The 9,526-nt window shown below is 42.3% G+C and overlaps 1 pseudogene; it reads right to left on the bottom strand.

Moving 5' to 3' along the window:
* Window positions 1–673: 673 nt before the first annotated feature.
* Window positions 674–1,530, bottom strand: LOC118904252 (annotated as a pseudogene).
* Window positions 1,531–9,526: the final 7,996 nt, after the last annotated feature.

The following is a 9,526-nucleotide window of genomic DNA, read 5'->3' as shown; positions in this document are numbered from 1 at the left end:
CTATCGATACCATGTATAAAATTAGATAACTAATGAGAACCTACTGTGTAGCACAGGGAACTCTAGTCAATGCTCTGTGATGACCTAAATGGGAAGGAAATCCAAAAAAAGAGGGGATATATGTATACACAAAGCTGATTCACTTTGCTGTACAGCAGAAACTAACGCAACATTGTAAATCAGCTATACCCCAATAAAAAATAAAAATAAAAGAAAGAAAAAAAAATTTGAAAAAATAAAATCAGCTTCCTATAGGACCAGAATCTTCCATCATCTCAAGAGCCAAATTTTCCAAAGAATCAGAGCAGCTGGCTTTCTCAGACAACTGCTATAAACAGCTGGCATCCCAAATCTGGGCTGCTTGGCAATAAGCATTCTTTATCCTCCCTCCCCCACCCCAACTCCAGCAATGTGAAAATGGGGGGCCAAAAAGAGGAAAGGGCTCCCTCCTCTGGAACAAAGCCCACATTGTGTCCAGCCGCTGTCACGGCTGTATTCATTTAAGTCATCCAGAAAGTGTAAGACCCAGTTACAAGTGCTAGAAATTTGTTGGGGATAATGCCCATGAAAGATAAGCAGGGAGGAACCAGTGCGGGAAGACTTCAGACCACAGTGTGGATCGGACACCTGTGTGAAGAGAGGAGGAAGGCAGGCAGATTTGGGAGGAAGAACCTCAGGCAGGTGTACTGTACTCGCTCGTGGATAAAGCTCTTAATACAGGTATGCAGAAAGGAAGCCCCGGGAGGTTCTCACAGGATGAAATGGGATTAGCTTTGTAGTTCTATAATCGTCTTCACAGAAGATGCTGTTTCAGTCTCATTGGTGATTCCAGCTGCTCTGAGAACCATCCTCTTTCAACGGGAGTCTGTTACTGTCTTACAAACGCAACACATGTTCATTTGTCTTTGGTTTATATGCTTGAGGAATAATCTTTAGTTTATCATACTTATAATTTCTTTTTTTAATATAAATTTATTTTATTTATTTATTTTTGGCTGTGTTGGGTCTTCGTTGCTGCACGGGTTTTCTCTAGCTGCATCGAGCGGGGGCTGCTCTTCGTTGTGGTGTGCAGGCTTCTCACTGTGGTGGCTTCTCTTGTTGCAGAGCACGGGCTCTAGGCGCACGGGCTTCAGTAGTTGTGGCACGCAGACTCAGTAGTTGTGGCTCGAGGGCTCTAGAGTGCAGGTTCAGTAGTTGTGGCGCATGGGCTTAGTTGCTCCGCGGCATGTGGGATCTTCCCGGACCAGGGCTCGAACCCTTGTCCCCTGCATTGGCAGGCGGATTCTTAACCACTGCGCCACCAGGGAAGCCCGCGTATTTATAATTTCTGAGTGGTGATGGTAGGCTGATCCTTAAAGGGGCATCTTGCTTTAGAAATACTGTAAATTCCTTTACAGTTTGGTCCAAATTAAGCCCTTAATATACTACGGGTTTGAAATTGCATTGCTCAAATGCATGAATGAGGTGACCTGTAATGGTCACTTCTTTGAAAGCCACGTGAAGAAATTCCTTTCGATCCAGCAATTTCATTCATAGGAAGGTACTCCAGGGAATCCCTCACATGTGCACAAGGAGACTGCTCCTGGCATTCCCTGATGCGGCTCTGGGATAGTTTTGGTCAGCCCAACAGGGAAGGCCAGCACTAAGACTGCCCACAGAGGAATACCCCACTGGGCAAAAATGGCCAGGCCCTGTAACTTTTTTTTTTTTTTTGCATGTTTATTGGAGTATAAATTGCTTTACATTGTTGTGTTAGTTTCTGCTGTATAACAAAGTGAATCAGCTATACGTATACTTATATCCCCATATCCCCTCCCTCTTGTGTCTCCTTCCCACCCTCCCTATCCCACCCCTCGAGGTGGTCACAAAGCACCGAGCTGATCTCCCTATGCTACGTGGCTGCTTCCCACTAGCTATCTATTTTACTTTTGGTAGTGTATATATGTCAATGCCACTCTCTCACTTCGTCACAGCTTACCCTTCCCCCTCCCCATGTCCTTAAGTCCATTATCTGCGCCTGCATCTTTATTCCTGTCCTGCCCCTAGGTTCTTCAGAACCATTTTTTTTTTTTTTAGATTCCATATATATGTGTTAGCATACGGTATTTGTTTTTCTCTTTCTGTCTTACTTCACTCTGTATGACAGACTCTAGGTCCATCCACCTCACTACAATAACTCAATTCATTTCTTTTATGGCTGAGTAATATTCCATTGTATATATGTGCCACATCTTTATTCATTCATCTGTCAATGGACACTTCAGTTGCTTCCATGTCCTGGCTGTTGTAAATAGAGCTGTAGTGAACATTGTGGTACATGACTCTTTTTGAATTATGGTTTTCTCCGGGTATATTCCCAGTAGTGGGATTGCTGGATCATATGGTAGTTCTATTTTTAGTTTTTTAAGGAACCTCCATACTGTTCTCCATACTGGCTGTATCAATTTACATTTCCACCAACAGTGTAGCAGGGTTCCCTTTTCTCTACACCCTCTCCAGCATTTATTGTTTCTAGATTTTTTGATGATGGCCATTCTGACTGGTGTGAGGTGATACCTCATTGTAGTTTTCTTATGTATCTGTGGGAAGGAAGGTGATCTCCACGTCTTACTCTTCCGCCATCTTCTGTGCTCCCCTCATTGTAGTTTTGATTTGCATTTCTCTAATGATTAGTGATGTTGAGCATCCTTTCATGTGTTTGTTGGCAATCTTTATATCTTTGGAGAAATGTCTATTTAGGTCTTCTGCCCATTTTTGGATTGGGTTGTTTGTTTTCTAGATATTGAGCTGCATAAGCTGCTTGTATATTTTGGAGATTAATCCTTTGTCAGTTGCCTTGTTTACAAATGTGTTCTCCCATTCTGAGGGTTGTCTTTTCGTCTTGTTTATGGTTTCCTTTGCTGGGCAAAAGCTTTGAACTTTCATTAGGTCGCATTTGTTTATTTTTGTTTTCATTTCCATTTCTCTAGGAGGTGGGTCAAAAAGGATCTTGCTGAGATTTATGTCATAGAGTGTTCTGCCTATGTTTTCCTCTGAGAGTTTGATAGTGTCTGGCCTTACATTTAGGTCTTTAATCCATTTTGAGTTTATTTTTGTATATGGTGTTAGAGAGTGTTCTAATTTCATTCTTTAATATGTAGCTGTCCAGTTTTCCCAGCACCACTTATTGAAGAGGCTGTCTTTTCTCCATTGTATATTCTTGCCAACTTTATCAAAGATAAGGTGACCGTATGTGCGTGGGTTTATCTGTGGGCTTTCTATCCTGTTCCATTGATCTATGTTTCTGTTTTTGTGCCAGTACCATACTGTCCTGATTACTGTAGCTTTGTAGTATAGTTTGAAGTCAGGGAGCCTGATTCCTCCAGCTCCGTTTTTCTTTCTCAAGATTGCTTTGGCTACTCGGAGTCTTTTGTGTTTCCATACAAATTGTGAAATTTTTTGTTCTAGTTCTGTGAAAAATGCCATTGTTAGGGATTACACTGAATCTGTAGTTTGCTTTGGGTAGTATAGTCATTTTCACAATGTTGATTCTTCCAGTCGAAGAACATGGTATATCTCTCCATCTGTTTGTATCATCTTTAATTTCTTGCATCAGTGTCTTATAGTTTTCTGTATACAGGTCTTTTATCTCCTTAGGTAGGTTCATTCCTAGGTATTTTATTCTTTTTGTTGCAATAGTAAATGGGAGTGCTTCCTTAATGTCTCTTTCAGATTTTTCATCATTAGTGTATAGGAATGCAAGAGATTTCTGTGCATTAATTTTGTATCCTGCAATTTTACCAAATTCTTTGATTAGCTCTAGTAGTTTTCTGGTGGCATTTTTAGGATTCTCTATGTATAGTACCATGTCGTCTGCAAACGGTGACAGTTTTACTTCTTCTTTTCCGATTTGGATTCCTTTATTTCTTTTTCTTCTCTGATTGCTGTGGCTAAAACATCCAAAAATATGTTGAATAATGGTGGTGAGAGTAGGTCCCTGTAACTTGTATGATGCTCAGCCATTGGGGAGCTTCCGGAGGAGAGCTGGCCTTCCTGTAGATTCCAGAGGCCCTAAAAGAGGAGTCTGTCTGTTCACTGTGCTCCTCATGGCAGATGTCTCTTGAATGAAGTCTTAGAGGTGCCCCTCCCTGGCTGCCTCCCTGGCCCTGGCATGCCTTTCAATTAGGATAATGAAAGATGAAATATACTATGAATATCTGTATTGCTGACTTGCCCTTGTGAGTTTTTCATTTCCTCAATCAAATCTATTCCTTAATCTTCATTATGTGACTTTGTAGAATTGGTTCTGAAATTTAGAGCATACATGGGGTGGAGGTGGGAGACCCACCCGCCTATCATGATGCAATTAACCCAAGTAAGGATGCCACTGGTCTTCATTTCCCTGCCATCCAGAAGGCACTGCAGTGATTCTGTGGCTGTAGGGGAAGCAGTGCAGTGCATGGTTGTGTCTACAACACCAGTGGCTAGCTGGGCCTCTTGGGCTTTAAAATTGCTCTGACAGCTCATAGAAGGTGTTCCTCAATACACGTTAATTGAACTGAATAACAGGCTTGTGTTTTTAGCAGTCACAAAGATGGTCACCTTAAGTGAATGACATCTTTTAAAGTACAATTTGCCCAGAATCTATAAGAGTGATACAGTGGGTGTGTTTCCATCGTATCTATATTTAGGTAGGCAGCATTGCTCATGCTTTCCAAAGACAGAGACGACCTTTAAAAGGAATTTCAGAAGGAAAGATGTGCAGAGTGCTATGGAATCCTGCTTCTAGAAGTCTTAAGCAGGCTATATAGCATCAAGTACAACCCTCCATCTGTCCCCCAGACTGATGCTTGAGCCCTGCTGTAGGTGTCTGACAATGTTATTCCCTGTCATATCCTTCTAATGCTCCTCTGCACTTCAGGGGCTAGAAGTCTATGAACTATATTTCCCAGGCTCTCTTGTTTCCAGCCCTGTGGATATCCTGTGGATATCATTTACCATTTACACTCTGTCAACAAGAAGCACTTATACTAAACTGGAGTAGAGGTGAAAAGCCGCTTTCTCTTCTTCTAGAGTGGCAGCAGATGGTTATGTGGGCTTTGCCTATATGCAATTGGATTTTGCAGTGGTCTCTGAGTTTTCCTGATATTCACCTGATTCAGGGCTACAGACTAGCTGGGACATTAGCTGAGAGGTTCTCTGTGTTACCCACCCCAGTGTGATTGCCGCATTTGTCCATCTTGTGAGACTAGAATTGTAGAAGTGAAGCTGAAAGCTAATGCCTGTGTCCTGCCTTCAACTTCTCCAGCCCTTCCAACAGTTTTGTGATCACTAAATTATCTGTATTGAACCCCATTTCCTTTGAAATGCTTCAACTGGTTTTAGTTCTCCTGAATGATAGAAACTAGTCCATGATATCGTCTCCTGGGAGCTCTCCATATTTATGTTGGCCATCTTCAGATGTTTCATGGAATTCTCTAAACCATAAGTTACCATTTAGTTCTGGGGCAGCCATGACATTTCTTTCTTATATCAAGCCCAACGCTGCCTACATGTAATTCTCCTTCAGTGTAGTTCTATCACTTGTGAGCATTCAGAATTACTGCGATCCTTTTTCCACATGGCAGTCATTCAAATACTTGAAATAACTTTTTATTTCCTTCTACCTGTGAACCACCTGCCTACTATTTTCTCCTCCAGGCAGAATGACCTTAGTTTCTCTGTGATTTCCTTATGTCTACAGCTTTCTAAGAAAGCCGTTCAGTCATTCCCTACACATTTTGGCCAATGATTGATGCTTTCGGGTGGAAACAAAGTCAAGGATGAAGTGACCCATGAACAAATTTAATTAAAAAGATAGATCAGGGAAAAACAAGTATAATGAAGATGTAGTGAAAGGGTAATATCTATAATATATAAAGAGTTCTTACAAATTGGCAATAAAAAAATAACTAGAATAAAATCCCCAATATATGCAAAAATATATTAGTAAAAGAGATAACATAAATGGCTGCCAAATATAAAATATATTTTCAAATTCAACTAGTAGTCAGGGAAATAAAAATAAAAGTAACACTGAAATATCCTTTCATACCTATCAGACAGAAAAAAAGTGATAATAGCAATTTATAGTGGGAATATGGGTAAAATTTTCTACCCATGTTTTTATGGTGCAAAAATAGAGTATTAACACATTTTCTGAACATGCATTCTGGTAATACCTATTACAATCAAAATTACATAACCCTCTGACCCTGAAAATTCATTTCTGGGAATTTACCCCTAGATATACAATACATATTGATATTACAGACCTTACACCAGTCACAAAAATTAACTCAAAATGAATCATTAATCTAAATGTAAAATGTAAAGTGATATCACCTTTAGAAATTAACATAGGAGAAAATCTAAGTGATCTTGGGTTTGGTGGTTAGTTCTTAGATACAACACCTAAAGCATGATCCATGAACGAAAAAATATTGATAAGTAAATTAAAATTTCTGCTCTCTGAAAGACACTGTTAAGAGAATGAAAAGACAAGCCACAGATTTGGGAGAAAATATTTGCAAAATATATACCTGATAAAGGACTTGTATCCAAACACGTACCTGATAAAGGATATACAAATAACTCTTAAAACAATAAGGAATAAACGACCTAGTTAAAAAAATAGGCAAAAGTATCTGAACAGGCACCTCACCAAAGAAGATTTACAGATAGCATACGTAAAGATGCTCAACATCGTATGTCATTTGGGAATTGCAAATTAAAGCAACAGTGAGATACTACTACACACCTATTAGAATGGCAAAAATCCAGAACACTGACAACACCAAATGTTGGCGAGGATGTAGAGCAATGCAAACTCTAATTCATTGCTGTTGGGAATGCAAAATAGTACAGCCACAGCGGAAGACAGTTTGGCAGTTTCTTACAAAGTTAAACATAGTCTTACCATATGTTTCAGCAATTCCACTCCTTGATACTCACCCAAATGAACTGAAAATATGTCCACAGAAAAACTTGCTCATAAATGTTATATTATAATAAAATATATTATTATTTATTAATGTTTATTAATAATTACCAAAAACTGGAAGCAAATAAGATGTCCCTCCATAGGTGAATAGATAAACAAACTGATACATCCACACAACGGAATATTATTCAGTGATAAAAATAAATGAGTTATTATGCCATGAAAAACTTAAGCATTAAGGAGGAAACGTAAATGCATATTGCTAAGTAAAAGAAACCAGTCTGAAAAAGCTAGATTTCATGATTCCAACTATATGATATCCTGGGAAAAGCTGAACTACAGAGACAGTAAAATGGTCAATGGTTGTCAGGGATTTGAGGGGAAGGGGGAAGGGATGAGTAGGTGGGGGTCAGGGGTTTTTAGGGCAGTGAAACTATTCAGGTGGTGGTCAGGGGTTTTTAGGGCAGTGAAACTTTCAGGTGGGGGTCAGGGGTTTTTAGGGCAGTGAAACTATTCAGGTGGGGGTCAGGGGTTTTTAGGGCAGTGAAACTATTCAGGTGGGGGTCAGGGGTTTTAGGGCAGTGAAACTATTCAGGTGGGGGTCAGGGGTTTTTAGGGCAGTGAAACTATTCAGGGTGGGGGTCAGGGGTTTTTAGGGCAGTGAAACTATTCAGGTGGGGGTCAGGGGTTTTTAGGGCAGTGAAACTATTCAGGTGGGGGTCAGGGGTTTTTTAGGGCAGTGAAACTATTCAGGTGGGGTCCGGGGGTTTTTAGGGCAGTGAAACTATTCAGGTGGGGGTCAGGGTTTTTAGGGCAGTGAAACTATTCAGGTGGGGGTCAGGGGGTTTTTAGGGCAGTGAAACTATTCAGGTGGGGGTCAGGGTTTTTAGGGCAGTGAAACTATTCAGGTGGGGGTCAGGGGTTTTTAGGGCAGTGAAACTATTCAGGTGGGGGTCAGGGGTTTTTAGGGCAGTGAAACTATTCAGGTGGGGGTCAGGGGTTTTTAGGGCAGTGAAACTATTCAGGTGGGGGTCAGGGGTTTTTAGGGCAGTGAAACTATTCAGGTGGGGGTCAGGGGTTTTTAGGGCAGTGAAACTATTCAGGTGGGGGTCAGGGGTTTTAGGGCAGTGAAACTATTCAGGTGGGGGTCAGGGGTTTTAGGGCAGTGAAACTATTCAGGTGGGGGTCAGGGGTTTTAGGGCAGTGAAACTATTCAGGTGGGGGTCAGGGGTTTTAGGGCAGTGAAACTATTCAGGTGGGGGTCAGGGGTTTTAGGGCAGTGAAACTATTCAGGTGGGGGTCAGGGGTTTTTAGGGCAGTTTGAAACTATTCAGGTGGGGTCAGGGGGTTTTAGGGCAGTGAAACTATCAGGTGGGGGTCAGGGGTTTTTAGGGCAGTGAACTAGTCAGTGGGGGTCAGGGATTTTTAGGGCAGTGAAACTATTCAGGTGGGGGTCAGGGGTTTTAGGGCAGTGAAACTATTCAGGTGGGGGTCAGGGGTTTTTAGGGCAGTGAAACTATTCAGGTGGGGGTCAGGGGTTTTTAGGGCAGTGAAACTATTCAGGTGGGGGTCAGGGGGTTTTAGGGCAGTGAAACTATTCAGGTGGGGGTCAGGGGGTTTTAGGGGCAGTGAAACTATTCAGGTGGGGGTCAGGGGTTTTTAGGGCAGTGAAACTATTCAGGTGGGGGTCAGGGGTTTTTAGGGCAGTGAAACTATTCAGGTGGGGGTCAGGGGTTTTTAGGGCAGTGAAACTATTCAGGTGGGGGTCAGGGGTTTTTAGGGCAGTGAAACTATTCAGGTGGGGGTCAGGGGTTTTAGGGCAGTGAAACTATTCAGGTGGGGGTCAGGGGTTTTAGGGCAGTGAAACTATTCAGGTGGGGGTCAGGGGTTTTTAGGGCAGTGAAACTATTCAGGTGGGGGTCAGGGGTTTTTAGGGCAGTGAAACTATTCAGGTGGGGGTCAGGGGTTTTTAGGGCAGTGAAACTATTCAGGTGGGGGTCAGGGGTTTTTAGGGCAGTGAAACTATTCAGGTGGGGGTCAGGGGTTTTAGGGCAGTGAAACTATTCAGGTGGGGGTCAGGGGTTTTTAGGGCAGTGAAACTATTCAGGTGGGGGTCAGGGGTTTTTAGGGCAGTGAAACTATTCAGGTGGGGGTCAGGGGTTTTTAGGGCAGTGAAACTATTCAGGTGGGGGTCAGGGGTTTTTAGGGCAGTGAAACTATTCAGGTGGGGGTCAGGGGTTTTAGGGCAGTGAAACTATTCAGGTGGGGGTCAGGGGTTTTAGGGCAGTGAAACTATTCAGGTGGGGGTCAGGGTTTTAGGGCAGTGAAACTATTCAGGTGGGGGTCAGGGGTTTTAGGGCAGTGAAACTATTCAGGTGGGGGTCAGGGGTTTTTAGGGCAGTGAAACTATTCAGGTGGGGTCAGGGGTTTTAGGGCAGTGAAACTATTCAGGTGGGGGTCAGGGGTTTTAGGGCAGTGAAACTATTCAGGTGGGGGTCAGGGGTTTTAGGGCAGTGAAACTATTCAGGTGGGGGTCAGGGGTTTTAGGGCAGTGAAACTATTCAG

Source organism: Balaenoptera musculus, chromosome 11, assembly GCF_009873245.2.
Source record: "Balaenoptera musculus isolate JJ_BM4_2016_0621 chromosome 11, mBalMus1.pri.v3, whole genome shotgun sequence".
Lineage (NCBI taxonomy): Eukaryota > Metazoa > Chordata > Mammalia > Artiodactyla > Balaenopteridae > Balaenoptera > Balaenoptera musculus.
The sequence above is the reverse complement of the archived record's forward strand: the minus strand, read 5'-3'. Positions and strand labels throughout refer to the sequence as shown.